A 24923-nucleotide genomic window follows, 5' to 3' on the forward strand; every position below is an offset into this window, starting at 1 on the left:
AATTTTGGTGTACTTCCTTCAATTTTTCACCTGAAAAATTTTAAATATAACTCGAACTGTGCGGTACCTGCAACTTTGTCTAATGTTTTTCTCTTACTACTACATCATATATATTTTTCATATTGATTGAACAGATTTCATCACCATCATTTAAAAAAGGCAGCATAAATTCTATCAATTGATTACTAAGTAGTTATTCTTATTATTTGTGATAGTTATGTTTTTATAAAGTCATCATGAACAATGAATTAGTGAATACTGAACCAATACTTCTAGGAGAAATACAGGGTTTCTGTGTGCCCCTGGACACAACATTTTCCTCAACTGATTGATACACAAACTTGTTTTATGTGTATCTCTGTTTAAAGACACTCTACTTAATATACACTGTTGATTAACACTGAACTCACAGCAAACAGCACAATAATTCAGTAGCAAACAGCTGACTTTCTCAGCACATCATAGCCTTCATAGGAACTCCAGGCAGCACTTCAACACTATGCTTTGGGGCTCTTTTAAATAGTGAAATCACCAACGAAAAGTGTGGGGGGGTGCTCAGTTGTGTCCAACTCTTTGTGACCCTATGGACTGTAGCCTGCCAGGCTCCTCTGTCCAGCGTATTCTTCAGGCAAGAATACTGGAATGGGTTGCCATGCCCTCTTCCAGGGGATCTTCCTGACCCACGGATGGAACCTGTGTCACCTGCGTCTCCATCATTGCAGGTGGATTATTTATCTACTGAGCCATCTGGGAAGTCCAGTTCTTGGAGTAGCCCCCTGCCAATTCTTCAACACAAAGTATTGTCCCAGGGCCAGCAGCATCAGCATTGGTGGTGGTTTAGTCGCTAAGTTATGTCCGACTCTTGCGACCCCATGTACTATTGCCCGCCAGGCTCCTCTGTCTGTGGCACTTCCCAGGCAAGATTACTGGAGTGGGTTGCCATTTCCTTCTCCAGGGGATCTTCCAAACTCAGGGATCAAACCCAGGTCTCCTGTATTGCAGGCAGTTGGGAGCTAATTAGACATGCTGAAAAAAAAGATCACCCAACTAAGTGAATCAGAATCTACTTTATAACAAAGTCCTCAAGTGATTCCTATCCATATTAAAATTCTGAGATGTTATCCTATAAATCAAGGATTCTCAAACTTAACTATCCAGTGGCATCACTTAGCCAGCTTGTTAAAACAGAGATGCCTGACCCCACCCCCTGCATTTCAGATTCAGAACATCAGGGGAGTGGCCTGAAACTGTGCATTTCTAACATGTTCCCAGGTGATGCTGATGTTCCTGGATCTAGGACCATACTCTGAGAACCACTGTATTAGCTAGCTCATGTGTAGATCTTTTGCAAGATTGTTTTTAAATTGCTAGCACATCTTAATTTTGTAGAAGAGAGGGAAAATATAATCAGTGTATAACTCATAAATACTTCTCACTGTATAGAACCAGGTTTTGTGGAGGCAGGTAAGCCAGCTGGGATAGTTAGAGCTAGTCATGGTTGGTGGGCGGAGGCTGATGCGGATGGGTCAACTGAGAAACAGAAATAGAAGTTTTTTATCTTATTATTTAGGTACCCCCTGTAAAAGAAACTACAATGTAAGTACCTGGGAAAAAATTCTTATTGAATAGTTTTTCTAAACTATATTTTATTAATTACATCTCAAATAAGAGAATTTGCTTGGTAAAAAGTATGAAAGAAAAATAATTTTTTTAACTTCCAGTTTCCTGTGGTGAAAAATAAATATGTACAGCAATGAAAGGATAGGTTCCCAAACCAAGCCCCAAAGCTTTAGTGTTTTAGCCTTAGGCAACTGTTTGGTTATGACTCAGGAATAAACTGGAGATTTCTTTTAGAAGAATATTTGAGACTACAGTTTCCTCACCCTGAATCTTCAAGTTCAGCCCACTCAATTCAAACACAAAACTATTTTCCAGTATAAAGACATTTTTGGGTACAAGCCATATGCATTTCAGTTAAATCACAATACAATTACTGCTTCATATTGCTCATGAGCTTGGTGAGGCTATAAGACATTACAGCCTCCTGAACAGGTACTTTCTAGGACTGCCTTCCTTCTCCTTAACCTGGCGGCCTTTGCCCTGCCTTAATATTGAGGTTCTCTTGGTCATTCCTTTTTAATTTCCAGCCTCGGTCCAGGGTATTAGAACATAAGTGGCTAGCTGCTCTTTGTTTTTAAAGCCATTCCAAGGCCTTTTAAATAGTTAGCAGGAAAAAGACAATCTGTGGCAAAAACAGCTGACACTAACAAAAGCCAGTATCAAAGATGTAAGATTCAGTTTAAAGAAATCCTTATCCGTGAAGATAAACTTTTGATCAAAGGGGAGCAGGTGATGGGGAGTGGGTGCTGTTTCAATGTATTATGGCAGAAGCCCTGATTGGAGAAAAGATTATATAAAGGATTAAGAAAATATAAAGGATTATGTGATTGATTTTCTTTCTCCAAGAAATCTACTCTGGTCTCAAGTCTCTGAGAACACATACAGATTAGATTGGGGCCTAGCTTTGATCATTAACACAAGCAGTATAAAGCAAATGTTCAGTTATTTTTGATTTGACAAACAGATGGAAGAGGCTCTGTTCAAAAATGGCCAGAAATAGGAGGGGGAGGATGAGGATGGAGAACAGGGCAAAGTAGTAAAATTTCTTTTCAGCCTGGCTCTTGAGCCCCAGCAGCTGCAATATCAGGTGGATATTTCCCAGGAGTTGTTATGCTCAGCAAAAATTTAAAATGAGTCCATAATTTAGGTCGAGTATTTCCTGGAAATATCCAAAGGTATGTTGCATCTGCTTCTTCGCATGCATCTGTATTTGAATTTGTTATGTGAGAGGAAATAGTTGGTAACTAATTAGTAAAATGCTTAATCTCACTTTAATCAAAAGATTATTTTCTCTGGAAAAAGCAATCATGGTTTTGTGTTTCGGTGGGTTTGATCTCACTAATCTCAATTATCCACGGTTATCTACGCCTGCAGATAGCCTAATGTGTCCCATTAAACGCAGGAGGGACAGCTACTAGAAACTCAGGCACAGTGCCTCAGGGGTAATAAGAAGCCTCAGAGGGCTTATTTGGCAAATTGAGTCCTCTTTAGTAATAGCAACAGTGACAGCCCTCTTTAGGACTCTAAGAGTCTGTTCAGTCTGGTTCTCAGGTCCATTTCTTTTGGTTTATGGTGGAAACTGCTGGCCTGGCTGCCACCTGCCTAGGCAGGTGAGCCACAGCTCAGCCAGTCTTCCTGGGCTCTCCATCACCTTTCTCCAATCCTCTGTCTGGCTATTTCCTAAGCCATTCACTGGGTCTTCACTGCAGCCCTCGGACTCTTAGATCTTCACTGTGGCATGTGAAATCTTTAGTTGTGGCATGTGGGATCTAGTTCCCTGACCAGGAGTCAAACCCAGGCTGCCTGCACTGAGAGCGTGGAGTCTTAGCCACTGGATGACCAGGGAAGTCCCAGCAATTCACTTAAAAATTTATTTATTTTTGGTCATGCTGGGTCTTCACTGCTGCGTGGGCTTTCCTCTAGATATGATAAGCTGGGGCGACTCTTTGTTGTGATGTGTGGGCTTGTCACTGCGGTGGCTTCTCTTGTTGTGGAACACGGTTTCTAGGGCATCCAGGCCCTCAGTAGTTGCAGCACGTGGGCTCAATAGTTGCTGTTCCCGGGCTCAAGAGCACAGGCTCAGTAGTTGTGGCCCACAGGCTTGGTTGTTTCACACCATAAGGGATCTTTCTGGAGCATAGACTGAACCTGTGTCTCCTGCATTGGCAGGTAGATTTTTTATCACTGAACCACCAGGGAAGCCTCCAGCCATTGACTTTTAATCAACTCATTTTTTTTTACTTCTCTGACCTTTTTTATTTTGTAATCCAGATTTTCACAAATTGTCCTAGTACTGCTGAATTCAGCTATTACCCCTGCCCAGGAATTCACAATATAAATTAGCACACTGAAGATAATTACTGTCAGTGGAAAGTCCGATATTGTCTTTCCTTAAATTTTTAAATAATTAAAATAGAAGTTACTACACATTCTCTTAGGGTTTATGTGTAATACTGATTGCTTTTTGTAAGATGTTTTTAGCCACACTGATACACATATGTGTTGTTACTAAATGGAACCACTACATGAAATTATTACAGATGTTAAAACTAGACATTAGACCTCTCTGCTTGATTATTACACAGATAAAAAGGATATAAGAAAAATTTTAGACTGGAGGAAATGAGCACAAAAATTAAAAGGGGATTTTCTGTTTTATAATTTTAAAAATCTATTTTTTTTTCAATAAAATCTGCAAACTCAGAGCACTAACCCAGCAACAAAAGTGTTATCTGGAGAATGTGAAAATAATTTTCAAAGGCGAGCAACTCTTATACAAAATAACAAAATCTTATTTTTTCAAAGCCTGGTTATACCATTTATAGATTTAGTGGGTCTTCATTTTCTTATTCACTGAGTCTCATCCTTCTTCACACTTCAGCCTGAATTAGAGAATCATAGGTAGTAGTGAGAGATGGACAGAAAGAACCAAACTGAGTTTGCTTCTTCAGAACACTAATAAAAGTCAGATTAAGGAAAAGGCTATAAAACACAGCCAAACTGAGGTTATTAGATTATCTGTCGCCACATGCCCTATTAGCCCAGACCATCAAATCACTAGTCAAATGGAAACTCTCTCTTAACTATAAAGAATGATAGCAAAGACAAATAACATTTAAAATGAGCCTATCTTAAGATGGCACAGGCAGAGCTCATTAGCACTCATTTTCCCTGTGTGAGGAAGTCTCCAGGCAAACCTGAAAGTGACTTCACCCAGATATCTTTACCTCAAACACTTCTGACACTTTGTCCTCCTCCACTGTAGCAGCAGCCCATGGGAGTTAAAATTCCATAAAAGTATTATGAAAAATTGGAATAAGATAGATTGTAACAAGATTGTCTTACAAATTGTCACTTGCCTACTTGATGTAGGTAATAAACAAATTTTAAGAATCCTAACAATGTTAGAGTTAGAAAGGACATTTGAGATCACTAAGAACAATTTCTCCATCTCATATATTAAGACCAAAGTTGAGGGAAAATTTTTAAAAGCTGAGATAATTAGAATCTTGCCAAGGATGATCTTATACTGCTACACCCAGGCTCTTATAGTCTCAAGTCCAATTCTTCAACCCACTACAGTATTCTTGCCTCGAGAATCTCACGAACAGAGGGGCCTGGTGGGCTACAGTCTATGCGCTTGCAAAGAGTTGGACACAACTGAGCGACTAAACAACAAACAATTGCATCATTGTGTCTTACAGCAGGTAAACAGAAGACATGTTGATTTTACCCATTTTAATGTAAGTAATTCATGGGGTCGCAGAGAGTCGGACACGACTGAGCGACTGAACTGAACTGAATCTTTTAGATAAATAAGGAAGTTAAATGACTGCATAATAGAACCTTATTATGACTTCAGCAGTATGTAAACCGTGAACTCCCAGATGTTCAAGCAGGTTTTAGAAAAGGCAGAGGCACCAGAGATCAAATTGCCAACATCCGCTGGATCATGGAGAAAGCAAGAGAGTTTCAGAAAAACATCTATTTCTGCTTCATTGACTATGCCAAAGCCTTTGACTGTGTCGATCACAATAAACTGTGGAACATTCTGAAAGAGATGGGAATCCCAGACCACCTGACCTGCCTCTTGAGAAACCTGTATGCAGGTCAGGAAGCAACTGTTAGAACTGGACATGGAACAACAGACTGGTTCCAAATAGGAAAAGGTGTATGTCAAGGTTATATATTGTCACCTTGCTTATTTAACTTATATGCAGAGTACATCATGAGGAACGCTGGGCTGGAAGAAGCACAAGCTGGAATCAAGATTGCTGGGAGAAATATCAATAACCTCAGATATGCAGATGACACTACCCTTATGGCAGAGAGTGAAGAGGAACTCAAAAGCCTCTTGATGAAAGTGAAAGAGGAGAGTGAAAAGGTTGGCTTGAAGCTCAACATTCAGAAAACAAAGCTCATGGCATCTGGTCCCATCACTTCATGGGAAATAGATGGAAAAACAGTGGAAACAGTGTCAGACTTTATTTTTTTGGGCTCCAAAATCACTGCAGATGCTGATTGCAGCCATGAAATTAAAAGACACTTGCTCCTTGGAAGGAAAGTTATGACCAACCTTGATAGTATATTAAAAAGCAGAGACATTACTTTGCCAACCAAGGGCCGTCTAGTCAAGGCTATGGTTTTTCCTGTGGTCATGTATGGATGTGAGAGTTGGACTGTGAAGAAAGCTGATCGCTGAAGAATCGATGCTCTTGAACTGTGGTGTTAGAGAAGACTCTTGAGAGTCCCTTATACTCCAAGGAGATCCAACCAGTCCATTCTAAAGGAGATCAATCCTGGGTGTTCATTGGAGGGACTGATGCTAAAGCTGAAACTCCAATACTTTGGCCACCTCATGCGGCAAGTTGACTCACTGGAAAAGACTCTGATGCTGGGAAAGGTTGGGGGCGGGAGGAGAAGGGGACGACGGAGAATGAGATGGCTGGATGGCATCACCGACTCTGTGGACATGAGTTTGAGTGTACTCCGGGAGTTGGTGATAGACAGGGAGGCCTGGCGTGCTGTGATTCATGGGGTCGCGGAGAGTCGGACACGACTGAGCGACTGAACTGAACTGAACTGAACTGATTATTTAAAAAAAGCTTCACTATACACCAAGAGCTCAATTCGCCCTGTGTTCAAGGTGATACATGTGAATCTTCTGCTAAAGTGTAAAAAGAATAAGAAATGTAAGAGTCTCCAGTATTCCTTACACTGATGGTCTTGGCCCAATTCATCTGAACACTAAAATACATTAACCTTGTTAACTATCCCTCAGTATGCAATGATTCTCAGTTGGGACATCTATGGTAGGATACCCCTACCCCCATCCATATGTATACATGCATACTTAGAAGGATCTATCCTAAAAGGGCAGCAAGCAAAGTTTGAAAAAATTCTCAAGCATCATCTCTGCCCTGCCCTCCAACCAGTGGAAAAATTACTAATCCAAAAAAATTGTACTCTTCCAATAAACAAATGTTTCTGAAGTGTTTGCCTTGTACCAGGTACAGGATATATATAAGGTGCTGAACAAAATGTTAATGCTAATTACTCACTCTGAGTTTTAGTACTTAGAAGTTGCTTTCTTTATAAACCCAAAGTGCCTGGTATGGTCAGCCACTGCACCCTCAGTTTGATGGTTCCTTAGTCTCTTTGAGGAATCTACATCTGCACATAAACCAAATGATGACATGGTTCCTTTTTGATTTCAACTCATCCCTACCCTCTATTCCCCTCCAACCTTTATTTTTCTCCTTAACATTTATAACAGTCTAAACATAACTTGAACTCCGGGAGTTGGTGATGGACAGGGAGGCCTGGCGTGCTGTGATTCATGGGGTCGTGGAGAGTCGGACACGACTGAGCGACTGAACTGAACTGAACTGAACTGAAACATAACTTACTTATTCACTTTTTGTCCTCCCCAATAAAATAAGCTCTCCAAGAAAGCAAGAATTTTTGTCTCATTTTTTCTCTTTCTGGGTCCCCAGTACCTTGAATATACAGTAAATGCTCAATAAATATTTACTGATTAAATAAATGCCAACATTTCTACACCTGCCAAGTATATTTGCTATATTCTCATTTCCACCCTGGTCTCTTGATCAATCTCTTCAATCATTCTCCTGTGGCCCTCTGTCCTCTTAGGATTTTTCCTGTCAGCTAAACCCAAGAAGAGTACAGTCAGCCTGGGCTCCATGATCAGTTAACATATGATCATTTTCATGTACCTCACCCTCTTATCTTCCACTGCACCTACTGCGCCAACACTTTACCCCCATTGTCCAACTTATCTTACTGTTTGTCCATTGCTAGAGAAGATTCAGATTCATGCTGGACTGGACCAATCTTGATTGATGGTAGAACTCAATGCTCAAAATTCACGGTATACAGAGACAGAGAATGGGATTAAGAATTAGTGTGTGCTAAGTTGCTTCAGTCGTGTCTGACTCTTTGCAACCCTATGGACTATAGCCCACCAGGCTTCTCTCTCCATGGGATTCTCCAGGCAAGACTACTGGAGTGGGTTGCCATGCGCTTCTCCAGGAGATCTTTTCAACCCAGGGATTGAACCCGGGTCACCTGCATTGCAGGCAGATTCTTTACCATCTGAGCTACCAGTTCTATTCAGTTGCTCAGTCGTGTCAGACTCTTTGCGACCCCATGAACTATAGCACGCCAGGCTTCCCTGTCCATCACCAACTCCTAGAGCTTGCTCAAACTCCTGTTCATCAAGTTGGTGATGCCATCCAACCATCTCATCCTCTGTCATCCCCATCTCTTCCTGCTTCCATCTTTCACCAGGGTCTTTTCCAATGAGTCAGTTCTCTGCATCAGGTAGCCAAAGCATTGGAACTTCAACATCAGTCCTTCCAATGAATACTCAGGACTGATTTTCTTTAGGATTGACAGATTTGATCTCCTTGCAGTCCAAGGGACTCTCAAGAGTATTCTCCAACACCACAGCCAGGGAAGCCCCCAAGAATTAGAGTTGGGTTTAAAAATTGGGTCCAATGTGCACTACGTGGTGTTTTTGGCTAGGCTGACAATCTTTCTAAGCCTGTTTTCTCATCTATAAAATGGGAGTAGTAGTACTCACTTCATATTATGAGGATTATACTTGAAATGAAATAATGTATGCAAAAGATCCCAACAGACTTACAGGAATGTAGAGGTTGCTTAATGAGCTCCTTCTCTTCCTTTAATTTAACATATTTCACTAACCTCTGATGATGTCCTCATTCTTTGAAAATGACTAACACATACTTAGCAAGAAACCCCATTCTTCTGGTATGAATCTTAATTTTTCTCTCTTCTCTTCATTCCATATCAGAATTCTATGTCTTCACTCATCCTGTATCCTGTTTCAGAAATAATGTCCCTCTTCTGTGAGGCTAACCCTCTAGCTATACAAATAGTTTTCTTCCCTGGCTGCACATTAGAATCATCTGTGGTGCTTTTTAAAAATGCAGATGTTTGGCCCCCACCACAGATCAATTAAATATGAATTTCTGGAGGCAGGAACACAGCATCAGTATTTTTTTAAGTTCCCTGGTAGTGTGCCAAGACAATTCAGTGGGGAAAAGAAGAGTCTTTTCAACAAATGTTGGAAGTAGATAACCTCATCCAAAAGAATCAAGTCGAACCATTCCTTATACCATTCACAAAAATTAACTCAAAATGGATCACAGACCTAAAAGTAATAACTAAAATTTTAAAACTTCTAGAAGAAAATATAGAGTAAATCTTCACAACCTTGGGTTAGGCAAAGCCTTCTTAGGTATGACACCAAAAGTACAAGCAACAATGACAAAAATAGAAATTAAAACATTTGGTGCTATAAATGATATCATGAAGAAAATGAAAGGACAAAACACAGAACAAAACAAAAAGTCACAAACCACATACCTGATAAAGAACTTATATCCAAGATACAGAAAGGACTCAAACACAGTAATAAAAAGATAAATAACCTAATTTTTTAAATGAGCAAGGGATCTGAACAGATATTTCTCCAAAAAAGAAATACAGAGGACGAAGAAGCGAAAGAAAAGATGCTGACCATCATTACCCATCAGGGAAATGTAAACCAAAATCACAATGAGCTACAACTTCAAACTCCCTAAGATTGCTCTTATCAGAAAGATGGATAATAATGTTTGCTGATGAATGTTGTAATCCTCATACATTGCTAGTGGAAATGCAAAATGTTGTAGCTGTTTTGGAAAACAGTTTGTGGAAAAAGTGTGGAAATAGTAAACATGCAGTTATCACATGACCTAGCAATTCTACTCCTCAGTATATAACCGAAAGAAATGAAAACATGTTTACACAAAAATTGCACACAAATGTACACAACATTTGTACATTTGGCAGCCATAGCAGCCAAAAAGTGGAAAGAACACAAGTGTCCATCAACTGATAAACGGGTAAGTAACATGTGGTATAGCTGCTGCGGCTGCTGCTGCTAAGGCACTTCAGTTGTGTCCGACTCTGTGTGACCCCATGATGGAAGCCCACCAGGCTCCCCCATCCCTGGGATTCTCCAGGCAAGAACACTGGAGTGGGTTGCCATTTCCTTCTCCAATGTGTGAAAGTGAAAAGTGAAAGTGAAGTCGCTCAGTCGTGTCCGACCCTTAGCGATCCCACAGACTGCAGCCCACCAGGCTCTTCCGTCCATGGGATTTTCTAGGTATTATTCAGTGATAAAAAGGAATGAACCACTGATATATGCTGCAACATGGATAAACTGAAAATCTTATACTAAGAGAACAAAGCTACAGATGACCCCTAAACCACATGGGTTTGAACTGCACAGCTCCACTTATACTTGTAGTTTTTTAGCTGTGAATACCACACTACTATACAATCCATAGTTGGTTGAAACCAAGGTTGCAGAATTGTGGATACAGAGGGATGAATACAAATTATACTCAGATTAACTCCCTTCACACATTGTTCAAAGATCAACTGATGTCACAGAAGACCATATACTGTATAATTTCATTTATAAGAAATGGTCAGAATAGGCAAGTATATGTGTAGAGAAAGTAGATTAGTGGTTGCCTAGGGCTGAGAGAAGGGAAATGAGGAGTGACTGACAATGGGTATAGAGTTTCTTTGTGCATGATGAAAATGTTCTAAAATTGACTGTGGTTGAACAACTGTGAACATACTAAAAACCATTGGATTGGAAAGATAGAAAGTTCCCCCAGGTAACTCTAATCTTAATGTCTGTTTACAGAAACCAATTTCTGAACCACAACACTCAAAATATATGGCATCTTCCCTTATAGATTCCTTAGGGGTAAAGATGGCATCTTCTAATTCTTTCTTTCCCCCACATCCTTAAGGAATAATAACTGACACAGGGCAGGAGTGTGATATCATTTAAATGACTTTTTTTTTTTAAGTAAAAGAGTGCTCTTGGTGAATGTTTTTTATTTTAATCAAAGTTGTAAGAGTCAGGCTGCCACCTGGCAGAACTGGTCATCTTGGCTATCATGATTCATTTAAACTCACCAAGCAATTAATTCAGTGGCAGCATACAGAAAGAAGATAGGTAGCCAGTGCAAACCAAACTGACCGGTTCTGCCATTTAAAGTATGGTTGTTCCACCACGTAACAATGAATGTGGCCACTGGCCCTTAGGAACCTTTCTTTTGACAGCTCCCCAGGACATGGCTCTGGTTTGACTGACTTTGTTTACTAAATAAATTAATTCCTACTTCTGGAGTAGCTTCAAATTTTAAACAGAAAGCCATCTATTGACAGTCACTGATACACAGGATTTTATTGTTTGATATTAAACAATTAAGAATTATTTTTTTTCCCCTACAAGTACACTATACATGAAAATAAATATCATTTAGAATACAGCCACTAGGAGTGGAGAGAGGGAGATTCTATATCCACTATGTGCCTTAAAGGGACAGCTTTACTTTAATAAAACCAAAGGGCAGACTGGATTTCTTTCATGGAAATAAAGCTCTCTTTGGCAAAATATATATCGAAATCTGATGAACATTTCCTAAGATGAGTCTGATTAATACATTTTTTTTTCTTTTTATGATTGCTTTTAGGCACACCACACAGCATGTAGGATCTTGGTTCCCCCACCAGGGATTAAACCCATGCCCCTAATGGAAGTGTGGAGTCTTAACCAATGGACCAGCAGTGAACATGTCCCTGTAAACACATCTTTTAAAAAAATCCTAAGGAGTCTTTTGATCTAACAGTGACTTAAAAGTCTTTAATAATTTAAAATAACTTTGAAATTGCTACTTTGGACAACGTATCTGAAGGTACATATTCAAAAAATGCTGAAATAAGTCAAGGTGTTTACAAATGTTGGGAATTTTGTTATTTATTCAACCTGCAGATAAAAAACAGCAGAGCACGACACCATAATTTTCTTAGCATGGGACAAAAATCTTGTTTAAAAGCAAGCAGAAGTTTTCCCTTCTATAATTCTAGTGAGTTCAAATGTACTCAGGAGAAACAAATTGAGCGAGGACAATAACAAAGATGAGAAATAAAAGAAAATCCTAAATCCTCAGGTAATTTCGAAATAAGTTCACAGTTGGAAGATTCATTAATAAGAATAATTCAAAAGCTATTGTTAGAGCCATAATTTAGAAGCCTTGTTTCATGAGCAGATTATAATATGAAAACTTCAAAAGTAAGTATTGATTATACAAGGTAAACAAGACAAGACTGAATGATAAAAAAAAAAAAAAGAAAAAGACATCTTGTGTTCTCTCTCATTGGAAAGAACAACCAGGTACATGCTGCTGACTAGACTATAAACTGCTCTAAGTGAGGCAGTTGGAAAATGCTATTAGATTATGCCTGTTGAGGAGCTGCCCCAGGGGCAGAACATATCACAATGGCACATCCCTCTTTACAACCACAACTTTCACCAGAATCAACCAAAGCCTTGGAAAACAAATTCAGACACTTTTTGTTAAAACTCCAAGCAAACTATCGAACCAACTTAACACCTGGAATGTATCAGAAGTTTTCCATGTTTCCCGGACACAGTGGAATAAACAAATTTCAGCTGGAAGTTTGTCTTAAAAAAATGCTCATGTGCATTTTCATGCACATAATTACAGGTTATATTAAGAAACCGCTTCTTAGTTTTCACTAGGGAATATTAAACAAGTCAGAATTTAAAGATAATTCCCTTTCTGGCTCTGGCGAAGGTTTTAGGTTTTTGAAAACGTAAATAAAACGTGCAGAGTGACATAAAGAGCTGCAAACATGTATAAATATACCACTATAGCTCCCACAATACAAGCTCGTGGGGGGCGGGGGGGAAGGTTGAACTGGTATTCATCTTCCTCAAACTACAATCCCAAGATGTTGACTGTTACACAATTGTGAAACAAAGGCAAGGTGAAGGGTGAGAAACGACAGAAAGGACGGCGGAAAGGAAGACGAGTGCTCAGCAGCTAGGACCTGCTCGTTCTAGCTGGCCCGGCTTTCCCCAGCACCTTTCTGGTCCCAGTTCTGTGCTCTCCTCTAACACAATTCACATCATTTCTCAGAGAGATGGAGCTCTCTTTAAGGAAAGCCAAGCCCACATCCAGAGGTAACGTGCAGAACCGTAAATGAAAAATGTCCACGTCTAGCAGCATGCAGACGAGCAGAAGAAAACCAGCTGTCAGTTTCAGAGACTCCTAGCCGTAACGGGGTTTCAGGTTTCTCTTTGCCTCCGTCTCTGTCTGTCTCACTGCGTCTCCCTCAATCATATCAGTTTTCTAATCACCTCAAATCAAAAACACATTCTCCATCTGTCCTTGTGAAATAAACGCTGATGAAACAGAAAGAGTGCGATACTCACAACAATGAAGAATTCCTACACATGCCCGTCCAGTTTCTTGCTTTAAAAAAGATGGAAGGTTCATTTAAAAAGCCTTGCAGAATTAGAAAAATAAGGAGGAGGGGGATTCCACCCACACAATCTTCCAGCCCACCGCAGAGAAGCCCGAAGGCTTGCTGACGTCACAGATTCATGAATGGATGTAAATTGGGCTGGTTTAGGATTCCGCACAGACTTCGCTATGGTGTGTGCTGTGAAAAAGAAAGGGAGGGTCCAGAGCAGTCCTGGCCAATAGGCTTCAGGCAGTCATGGCCTGCCTTCTTTCAGAAGGAATCTGCTCACAGAATAAACAGAGCCCACCAATCAGGCGTCTGCCACTGCCTTAGGACAGACTGGCAGCGTGAGGAGGGGGGTAGGGGGTGGTAGTGGGGGGTGTGTGTGTGTGTCTGTGTGTGCCTGCGTGCGTGTTTCAAGCTGTGATAGTCATGAAAACATTATTATTGCTATTGAATGAGGGGCTCAAAATAGAATTTTGGTGGCAAAAACGCATATAGAAGATACCACAGTCTTTTATTCGTCAGTTATTTTCTTTAACCTTTTTCTTGCTGATACTGTGCCTCACCTGATGTGATAAAAACAAGTCAGAGAGTTGCTAAAACTGATGCCCAGTAGATGTACACCAAGACTTGTAAAAGCAAAATAGTAGAGAAATAATAATGGGAATAATAACCTAGTGACTAAGGAAATAGGTAAGAAAATATAACAAATGTAATTGCTTCACAGAACAGTATCACCTTACGGACATTTGTGATGAATCAAAAGTGATTGTGAAAGAGTAATTTACTGCTACATTTTAAATAAGGTAGGACATTTCCTCATTGGTTTATTAAACTTCTGACATTCAATTAAGACACAGATCCAAGAGCTTATAATGTTTCTTTGAGCAGATTTTGGTTTTAGTAAAATGTCTTATTACTAATAACAAAAATAGCTGTAATTAAATTCACCCAAAGAGCTCATGACATTAATTTTTTTTCTTATTTAAAAAATTTTAACAGCTTTATTGAGGTGCAATTGCTATACAAAGAACTACATATAATTAATGTGTACAACTGATAAGTTTCAAACTATGCAAATACCCATGATACCATAATCACAGTCAAAGTAGTAGACATATCTGACATTTCCAAGTTTCATGTGTTCCTTTGGGTTTCTGTTATAGCTGCTGTAGGTTTTTGTGGCAAAAACACTTAACATGAGATCTACTCTCAGCAAATTTTGAACTGCACAATAAAATACTGTTAACTACAGGCATGTTGTACTACAGATCTTTAAAACCTATTCATCTAGTATAACTTTATATCCATTGAATAACAACTACCCATTTCCCTCTCCTCTCAGGCTCCTGGAAAGCACTATTGTATTCTCTGCTTTCACGAGCCTGACTATTTTGGATAACTCATATAATCAAGCAACATTTGTCTTTTTCTGTGACTTGCTTATTTCATTTAGTGTTATGTACTCCAGGTTCATCAACGTCGCTGCAAATGGTGGAATTTCCCTTTTAAAAGCTGAATAATATTCCATTGTAGGCATATGCATTTTCTTTATCCATTCGTTGATGGACACGTGGGTTGTTTTCATATGTTGGCTATTATGAAGAGTGCTGCAATAAATACGGGAGTGTAGATATCTCTTTGAGATCCTGATTTTCTTTTGACTATTTACCCAGAAGTGAGACTGCTGGATCCTATGGTAGTTTCACTTTTAATTTTATGAGAAATCTCCATACTGTTTTTCATAACTGCTGCACAGTTTTACATTCCCATCAAGAGTGTGTAAGGGTTACAATTTTGCTGCAACACTTATTATCTTTTTTAAAAATAATAAGCCATCCTAAGTGGTGTGAGGTAATATCTCATTGTGGTTTGATTTGCATTTCCCTGATAATTAGTGATGATGGACACCGTTTCACATAATACCTACTGGGCACCTGTATGTCTTCTTTGGAGAGCTGTCTGTTCAAGTCCTTTATCCATTCTTGACATCAGTCTTGGCAATAATTTCTTGAAATGACACCAAAAGCACAGGCAACAAAAGCAAAAATAGACAAGTGGGACTGTATCAAACTAAAAAGCTTCAATCAACAGAATGACAAGGCAATCTACAGAGTGGGAAAAAATATCTGTAAACCAGACATATTATCTGATAAAGGGTTAATTTCTAAAAAGTACAAGGAACTCATACAACTTAGTACAAGGAAAAAAAAAAAACCTGATTTTTTTTTTTTTACTCTTTTTTTTGGGGGGACTTAATATCATCAATGAAATTTTTAAAGTTTTTATTGGAATATAGTTGATTTACAATGTTATGTTATATTCTGCTACATAGCAAAGTGAATCAGTTATACATATATCTACTCTTTTTTAGATTCTTTTCCCATATAGGTCATTACAGAGTATTGAGAAGAGTTCATTTTTTACTCTTTATTTTAAATTTTTTCAAAGTTACACAGAGGTGGAGATTAATATAATTTATTGCCCTGAATAGCATCATTTCATTTCACAATTACCAATACTTTACTAATACTAATCATAGATCATAGCTATTTGGAATTTGGGAAATGATCTCAAATCCTTGAAACTAGAACAATAGTGGTTAATATAAGGCCTTGGTTATAGGTGTCCAGTGACCAAGAACATTCTGAACAGATATCTGCTCTCTCAATCAGATTATTTGTACAGCTGACAGGAGAGTGGTTGCTTGTTTCTATGTGATTATAAAGGGTTCAAACCTGACACTAATAAGTACTGCTCACTGCTTACTTCATATGGGGAAAAAAAAAACCCAGCTTCCCAGGACTATTTTATACACAGGAAAGACATACTGTTCTATATACACAAGCAACAGCATATCATTAGCAAACAATATATTCAACAAATTTCTTTAAAGAAGTTTCTTGTGGAATATCACAATGAAAAAGACAGACCAAAGAAATTTACCCATGTGACATGGGTGTGCTCAAGACCAATGTAGTATTGGTACCTTCCTAGTAGGCCTGAGTGCACCACACTGATCTCTATCAATCAGTTATATCCATGTATTAAGATTATTTTAGAATCCACAAATGAAAAGAAGATAAAGAATATGCACCTCTGTTTCCTTCAACGGCAATCAAAGCCAACCAGGCTATACCAGAAGAATTGGATTTATATATTAAAAAAAAAAACACACAAACTTCCAAATAATACAGACTAATAGAAAGAGGTAACCTCTTTATGAAAAAATATGTCAATGAGATGTTAAATCTGTTAAGCTTCATGGAAACATCATTACTCAAAGACCAGGGTACGTCTCTGAAGCAATTCAACAAAACAGAATGCATAATGGTTCTAATAACAGTCACCTAACATGTTGGTTTAATATGTAATCTGGCAAATAAAAACTAGCTACTCTACTGACTCACCATTTTAGTAAGATGAACCTAGTCTGGATTAGCATGCCTCCCTAGAGCACAGAAATAACCTCGTCAACAAAAATTTCTCTATGTCAAACACGATGGGAAATCTGTTGGGAAGATAAGCTGTATCCCCAAATCTCAGAAACTGTACTAGTTATTCTTCAAGGAGAACAATGTTGTTTTGCGCACAGAATTTGGAAGGTAGGGAAAAAGGGCCATGAAAAATGTATATCCGAAAGCAATGCTTCCTGAGAACTTTCTGTGATGACAGAGATGTTCTATAATTTGCACTGTCTCATATATTACCATGTGGAATGTGGCTACTATGCTTGAAGAACTGAATTTTAAGTTTTATTTAATTTTAATTAATATAAGTTGAAAAACAGTCACACGTGGCTAGTGGCTACTGAATGGGACATTGCAACTCTACGGATATTAAGCCAAGTCCCATAGTCACAAGTAATTTTTTATTTCAGCATGTAGGCACACTGAGTATGGAGCACTACAAAGCCAGTTATCAAGGTGAGTAAACTCTTTTAAGAACCAAATGGACCTTTTCAGATTTCAGTAATGACTAAAAGATAATCTGGTCTCCTTTCCCAAGAAGATAGTCAAAACTCACTAACAGGAAAAAATTTAAGAACACAAGTTAAGGCACAATTATTCTGGCATAAAATATGATCTGTTCTATGGGAATTCCCCAGTTGCCCAATGGTTAGGGCTTCATGCTTTCACTACCAAGGACCTTGGTTCCATCCCTGGTCTGGGAACTAAAATTCCACAAGCTTTGAGGTGTGGCCAAGGAAAAAAAAATTAGCTATTCTAAAGCTGGATTTTTTCTTGAGAGAAAAAAATGTGTTTTTAAATGAAAATGACTAAGTCAGAATCGAAGAGAAGTTCAAAGTACTATGACCTAGGGGCAATTTTTGTCATAAATACCAAGAAAAAGAAAGAGTATGATGACCTCACTGCTAATGTACGATGATTCAGATTTCTTTTACAGGCACCAGTGTCGTTAGAAGCTAGTAAAGAGATCTGGGTTCAAATTCTGACTCTGTTGGTTATTATCATTAGTTATGTAAGTTTAGGTAAACCAAGCTATTGGTTTCTCATTTTTAGAGTAAGATGTACAATGTGGGGAAAATAGTCATTAATAAATAACATCTTTGGTGACAAAGGTAGTCAAAAGGTACAAACTTTCAGTTATATGATAAATAGGTACTAAGGATGTAATTAATGTACAATGTGATTAATATAATCAACGCTGCTGTATGTTATACATGAAAGTTGTTAAAAGAGACAAAATCCTAAGAGATCTCATCACAAGGAAAAATTATTTTTTTCTTTTGTATGTATATAAGATGATAGATTTTAACTAAACTTATTGTGGTAATCATTTCATGATGCAAGTCAAATCATTATGCTGTATATCTTAAATTCATACAGTGTTGTATGTCAATTACATCTCAATAAAACTGGAAGAGGAAAAATAAAGTGAGGATAATAATAGGCTATATGCCTATTATGTGAAAGTTAAATAAAGTAAAACATGCGAAGACTTCAGCATAATACCTGCATATAGAAAATACTCAGAAAATGATTCTGGTAACTGTTTTTGTTTTACTGTTGTTAACATAAACATAGATTTTTTATTTTGCTCAATGGACATGAACTTCGGCAAGCTTTGGGAGATGGTGAAGGACAGGGAGGCCTGGCGCACTGCAGTCCATAGGATCAGACACGACTGGGCAACTGAACAACAACAAATCTAGAACAGATCTTTTCAGGAAATTTAGAAATACGCATTAGTGACACATCTTCCGAAGAAAAGCTCATCCTAATTATTTCCCTTTGGGGAGTTGAGGAATACTCTCTGAGTTTTCTGCAGGTGAGTGGGGGAAAACCCTGAGGAAGTTAAGAGAGGTGATCAAAAATTCTCTTTATAAAAAAAAAATAAAGTTGAAAAATTTCTACATAAAGATGTAGTTTTTATGAACTGATGTAAAAAACAATCTTTCTAACAGGTAAGAACACTAATTAGAATTCTCCACTTCCATATCAGAACATTAACCCTAACTTACCTTGTTTTCAAAGTACATGGTTCCTCAAATAATTTTTTTTTTTTCACTTAAACTACAGTAGATTGAGACTAGGGCTCTGAGCAAGTCCTTCTAATCCAGAGTTCCAGATCACATCTTCTACCTTCTCATTCTTTTTGTTAAAAATTTTTTTTTTAATTTATTTTTTATTCAGACAGTTTCAACATTCAAAGACCTCAGCAGACCATTACTCAAACTCTGTTGTTGCTGCTGTCCAGCTCTCAGGAAATGTTTATCTGAGAAAGTGATTTTTAAGAGCCATTTAAGGAAAAACATTGTTGTAACTATCTGTCCTTGCATCAAAGGAGATAGAGAGTTCATCAGAAAGCTACATGCTACCCAAATATCATTAGCACAGTCCTCCCGAGCAGAGTCACTGTCATTAAGCTACATTCTACGTTATGGCTTTTCCTTCATTATAAGGAACAGCCATATTGCTTTTACACGGTCCACTATCTTGCATGATGTCTCACACATAATAAATTCACAAGAGGAATTCCTTTTTAGAACTCAGTATCAGGGAAACTCTTTTCTGTTCTTGAAGAATTATTAGCATTCCCTTTCAGATGGCAACAATGTAATCCACTGAATTGCATTTTTTTTTTTTTGTCCTTGCAGGAAAGTCCAGAACCAACTTTATGCTCAAATTAATCCATCTGTATCTCTATATAGTTTATTTTAGCTTTTTGTGGTTATCATTTTTGCTTTATCTTCCTTGTTTTCGGTTTGATTTTCCCTTTGTTAACCTTGTTATGTATACATATGTCTTAAGCACATTCTTTTAGAAAAAGTAGACTATAAATAGAAACTTACACTAATACACCTATTAACTTTTAAAAAGATGAAAGTCTCATGTTGGTAAATTCCACAATCATTTTTATGATAGAAAAAATCCTAAAGGTTCATATAATTACAGCAAGTTTTGAAGAACATTGTGAGTTAAGTGGATTTGAAGTCTAGCATTTTCATCAAAGGCTAATAAAACATCTAGACAACTGGAAAAAAGCAATTGTTTAGAGGTTTTTATGCTATTTAGAATAAAGTTTAACAGCTTAATGAAGTTTTAATGTATTATCTGTCAAAGGATGATTATGAACAAGGGATATAATTCTCTGATCAATAGTGAAAATGCATTAAAGCAAATCAAAAGCAAATGGATTTCTTAATAAATAAAACATTTAACATCCCTGAAATACACCACTCCATAAAACACAAAATCTGGCAAGTTACCAAACCTTTGTGGGACTAAAAATAATATTTTGAGTTTACAAAGGCACTTTACATATTGAAAGGGTAAAAAACTAAACAAACAAAAAATAACTTTATACATTATTTTACCCATCCATATAGAGTTTGTACTCTTTCTGAGAGGTCATTTAAAAAAAAACAACCATTTAACTTTTATACTTCTGATCCTGTTTTCATTTCCCTGCTTCTTTAGTGGAAGTTGGCATTTCCACTTTAGCTTTACAAAGCATGTAGCATAACTAAAGATCAAAACATAGAAATAGTGAACAACTGCCCCCTTTTAAAGTCTGCCCCTACATCCTCTCTGTTTGAGGAAACTGTCTCTCCCCCACTCTCAGTCCAAGAGGTTCAGGCAAAGCCAACCCCACCTGAAGTTGGGACTCCAAGAGTGAACATGTGACACAAGGCAGGGCAACTCACCTACTTGGTTATAATATTAGTGAAAAGATAGGCACATGACCCAAGTCCACTGGGACTCATGACCCAATGAGAATCAACCATGTCATCCCCAGGATGTTGGCTACAACTATTGTTTAATTGGGATATGAGCTCCTAAGTATAATGTAAGTAGAGAGGTTTGGATATCTAATTTCTAAAAATAATAATTGGGTACAAATATGACCCTAGACATTTTTGTAAACAATCTTCTCCTTCACTTTAAAATTTACAAAATATTTTAAAATAAAGTAGATTTTAGTCTCACTTTATATGTGAGAAAATCAGGGTTCAAGAAGATTGGCTCATCTAATCCAGCTTTCTCTAAACTCTGTAACCTAGTGACTTATATTTTTTAAATTCTATCCCTCTTTCCCCTCTCCTATTAAAGTCTTGTCTGTGGTCATTCAATGACTAAAATTTAAAGTCAATTTTAAAAGTGACAATGCAAAGATGAAAAGGCCAGTTTGTAGTATTAGGTTGCTTTGGTAAGATGAATAGCACTACAAATGGTGAAAGTGCTAAGTTAGGCAGGAATGCTTTACTTGAAGCTGGAGAACAATACCAGAAGGGAGTTAACTGACTTTTATGGGTGGGAATATTCTTCCATGCGTGGGACTCTCCTCCATAAGGCAAAATGTTTAGCAACCCTTCCTTGCCCCACCCCCCACCCCCACCCCCAATGCCTGTAACAGACCCAGTCTTTGCCATAGCTAAAAAAAAGGTCCCTGGGGTTGATTGTCTCTGTAGGCTCTAGGAGACTGGGCCTCACACAATGTGAGAACTACTAGTTAGGCTATTGGAGAAGGAAATAACAACCCACTTTCCAGTATTCTTGCCTGGAAAATCCTGTGGACAGAGAAGCCTAGTGGGCTGCTGTCCATGGGGTCGCACAGAGTCAGAAATGACCGAAGTGACTTAGCATGCATTGGAGAAGGAAATGGCAACCCATTCGAGTATTCTTGCCTGGAGAATCCCAGGGACAGAGGTGCCTGGTGGGTTGCCATCTATGAGGTAGCGCAGAGTTGGACAAGACTGAAGCAACTTGGCAGCAGCTGCAGCAGTTAGGCTATAGCGTGGTGCTCTCTGCTGCCCTCTGTTGACATAGAAAGGTAAGATCAAGCCCTTAGCTGAAAAAACAAAACAGAAAAAAACATGTTCTGTCCCTTGGAGAAAAATGTTCCAAGAACAGCCTGGTGTTGAGGCTCACTGAAAGCTCTGAAATGTGGGTGAGGCCACGTAAAAGCTCAGAGCCACTCTTCCTGGTCCAGACTATAGCCAGTATTTGCCATTTGCTTGTCTTTGGCAAGTTGGCATGTTTGTAAAGGGAATAAAGGCTTGTCTTATACAAACAATCCCTGTCCTTATGCTGCAGTTTGCCCAGGGCTTGAACCAAACCTTCCTCACTTACTGATAGAATGATCATTTTAGGTTGGGTGGTTACAGTCAGTTATAAAAAGAGGTAAACCTGAAGGGGGAAGATTTGGGAAAACTGGATATAAGAAACTAGGACAATTCTTCCAAGGCAGTTCTTACCAAATGTAAAATTGCTAAGGCACATACCAGCACTTTCCCTTCCCATATTGGGTTACAGTATACAAGTGCAGCAGAAAAAAAAAAAGGAAGTCAGAGTGGAGAAGATGTTAACACAGAGTCAGTAAAAGTGTGGCTTGCTTTTAAAATCAGTTTTATACAGCTATCCATATACAGTCTCTCTCTGTGTAAACCCACACTCAGCACTGCAGTCAGCTCTTTATTATTAACATCAAATGAACGGGCTTCCCTGGTGCCTCAGATGGTAAAGAATATGCCTGCAAGGTGGGAGACCTGTGTTCAATCCCTGGGTTTGGAAGATCCCCTGGAGGAGGGCATGGCAACCCACTCCAGTATTCTTGCCTGGAGAATCCCCATGGACAGAGGAGCCTAGCGGGCTACAGTCCATGGAGTCTCAAAGAGTTGGACATCACTGAGCAACTAAGCACATCAACAAAGAGAACGGAGATGACAGAACCTCAGAGAAAGATCTGTTTTAAAGTATTTCATAAATATAATCATATGTGATGTCCAAGGAATACACTTAAAACCAAATGTTGAAGACACTCTGTAAAGTTCTTGGTTTTCCATTACACACTACCTGAAAAAGACAGTAATTGCTACTAGTAGCAACCTGCCCCCAATCAATCAATTTATCTATAACATATATTTTAAAAATTTCACTACTTTTTAAGTTCTGATATAGTCTCCTGAACTAGGTTGAGAATTGAAGTTTTACATGTAACATTCACTACACAAGCAATAAGTAGATGGAGCAGCATAATGGAAGGGAAGATTATTGGACCTAGTGCTTACTTAAAAGCTCTGAAAAATCAATATACAAATAAAATATACATATTTTTATTGAATGTCATCTATGTTCAAAATACCTTACATGTGCTGTGAGGTATACAGGGATAAATCACAGATCCTGATCTCAGTCTATTTCATTAGAAAAGATAGAAAAACAATAAACAGTAAAATAAGATTATCAGAATGGTTTAAAACCATAACAGAAGGCACAGTGCTGGAGACTGTCCCCTAAAATATAATCTCCTCTCTTTCTTGTTAGTTATAGAACCCTTATACCTAATCCCACTCTTAAAACTGTAGTTGGATACAAGCCACGCTGCTAAAGACTTCTCTGTTCTCCTGGTTGTAGATGCAAGCACATGACTGAGTTCAAGCCAGTGGGGTTTGAGTGGAAGTATGTTTTTAACTTGCAGGTCTTACCTGCTTGTGCTGGACTCTCTTAAGTCCCATGCTGAGTCAGCTTCTACCATGCAGATGATGGTACTCCAGGCAATGGCAGAGCAAGGAAGCAGAAGTAGCTTTGGGGTTTGATTTTTTGATGAATCAGAACCATCCATCTGTCCTGGGGTACCTGCCTACTTTAGGACTGTTAATGAAGGCAGAAATAACATTCCGTCTTTTTGAACCACCAAAAATTTTGAGATTCTCTGTTACTGCTACTTAGTCTGTATTCCTACTAATATTGTTACCAGGTGGTGTGTGGTTATTTCCTGAATGAGATAAATAAGCAATTAGTGCTCTAGACATCTTGAGAAGAATACTGACTCAAGAGAATCAAGGATCTGAGAGAAATCTTACAACTCAAATCTACTCTGTCCTCTTCTTTGTTACATATGAAAAAACTGAGGTTCAAAGATCTGTCCATAGTCTTGGAATTTGAGCACTGAGTCAGGAGTTGCTCTTAGATTTCCTGAATGTTCTCTGCATTTTTGGTGGGATGAGAGTGACCACTGACGTTACCTCTTTTTCTTGGTCAGTTACAGTTCACTCAGTATTCCTAGAACAGGATACTGTTCTTAGTTCTAAAGAAAAGCCAACAAAAACTTTAAAAATCACATTTACTTATTTATTTATTGTCTCAAAGGTATCTGCAATCTAACAGAAGAGAAAATACTAGCTTACCTCTACGATACTACTAAAACCTGGACAAACAAGAATCAGTTTCTCTCCTGATAATAAGAGCTTTGGAGATACAGAAAATACGATTCAAGAATTTCTGAATCAATTCTTAAGAACTCTACTGGACCCTAATTAAACATGCAAGGGGCTCGAAATATATTTTTAATTCTCATGAAATTCTTCTTTTTCCTTAACCTGCAAAATTTTAATGCTTTAATATTTTAAAAACCACCTCTAAAGCCTAGAGATCTCTTCTGTGTTGGCTAGCTAACAACAGCTGTTCTTCACCGGAAACCTTCTTTTCTAAGCTGTACTCTTGCTAAGGAAGAAGTGTTAATGACCAGAGCAGCAAGTGGACCTTTCACCCCTCAACTCACAGCCACTAGGTTTATCTTACAGCCACCCCTCTTATCCTAGGGGACAGAATATCCACCTGTCATTGTAGTTTGGCAACAAAAGCCGGTGTATCCCCAGATCCTCTGTAGTGGGGTTGCTTGTCCCTCTCGTGAATGGGCTATGTGTGTGTGTTAAGTCACTTAAGTCATGTTCAACTCTGTGCGACCCCTGACTCTGTAGCCTCGCCAGGCTCCTCTGTCCATGGGATTCTCCGGGCAAGAATACTGGAGTGCGTTGCCATGCCCTCCTCAGGGGATCTTCCTGACCCAGTGATTGAACCCACGTCTCTATGTCTAATGCATTGGCAGGAGGGTTCTTTACCACTAGTGCCACCTGGGAAGCCTGAATGGACTATAGATGATGCTAA

General features: G+C 38.5%; 1 protein-coding gene across 5 annotated transcripts in view; it reads right to left on the reverse strand.

The window, feature by feature from the left end:
* Positions 1-24923, reverse strand: part of MAP3K13 (mitogen-activated protein kinase kinase kinase 13) — a 177307-nt gene that overhangs the window by 93254 nt on the left and 59130 nt on the right. The window contains exon 1 of one of the 5 annotated variants that reach the window (XM_088838445.1): positions 13475-14356. The exons of the other annotated variants lie outside the window; for them this stretch is intronic. The gene's annotated coding sequence lies outside the window, so the exon portion shown is untranslated. Of the gene's footprint in view, positions 1-13474; positions 14357-24923 lie in introns of those variants that run through there. 5 annotated transcript variants of the gene reach the window in all.

The sequence above is a fragment of the Moschus berezovskii genome, chromosome 1, assembly GCF_049115385.1.
Source record: "Moschus berezovskii isolate FMDL1 chromosome 1, NW_MosBer_1.0, whole genome shotgun sequence".
In the NCBI taxonomy this organism is placed as follows: Eukaryota; Metazoa; Chordata; class Mammalia; order Artiodactyla; family Moschidae; genus Moschus; species Moschus berezovskii.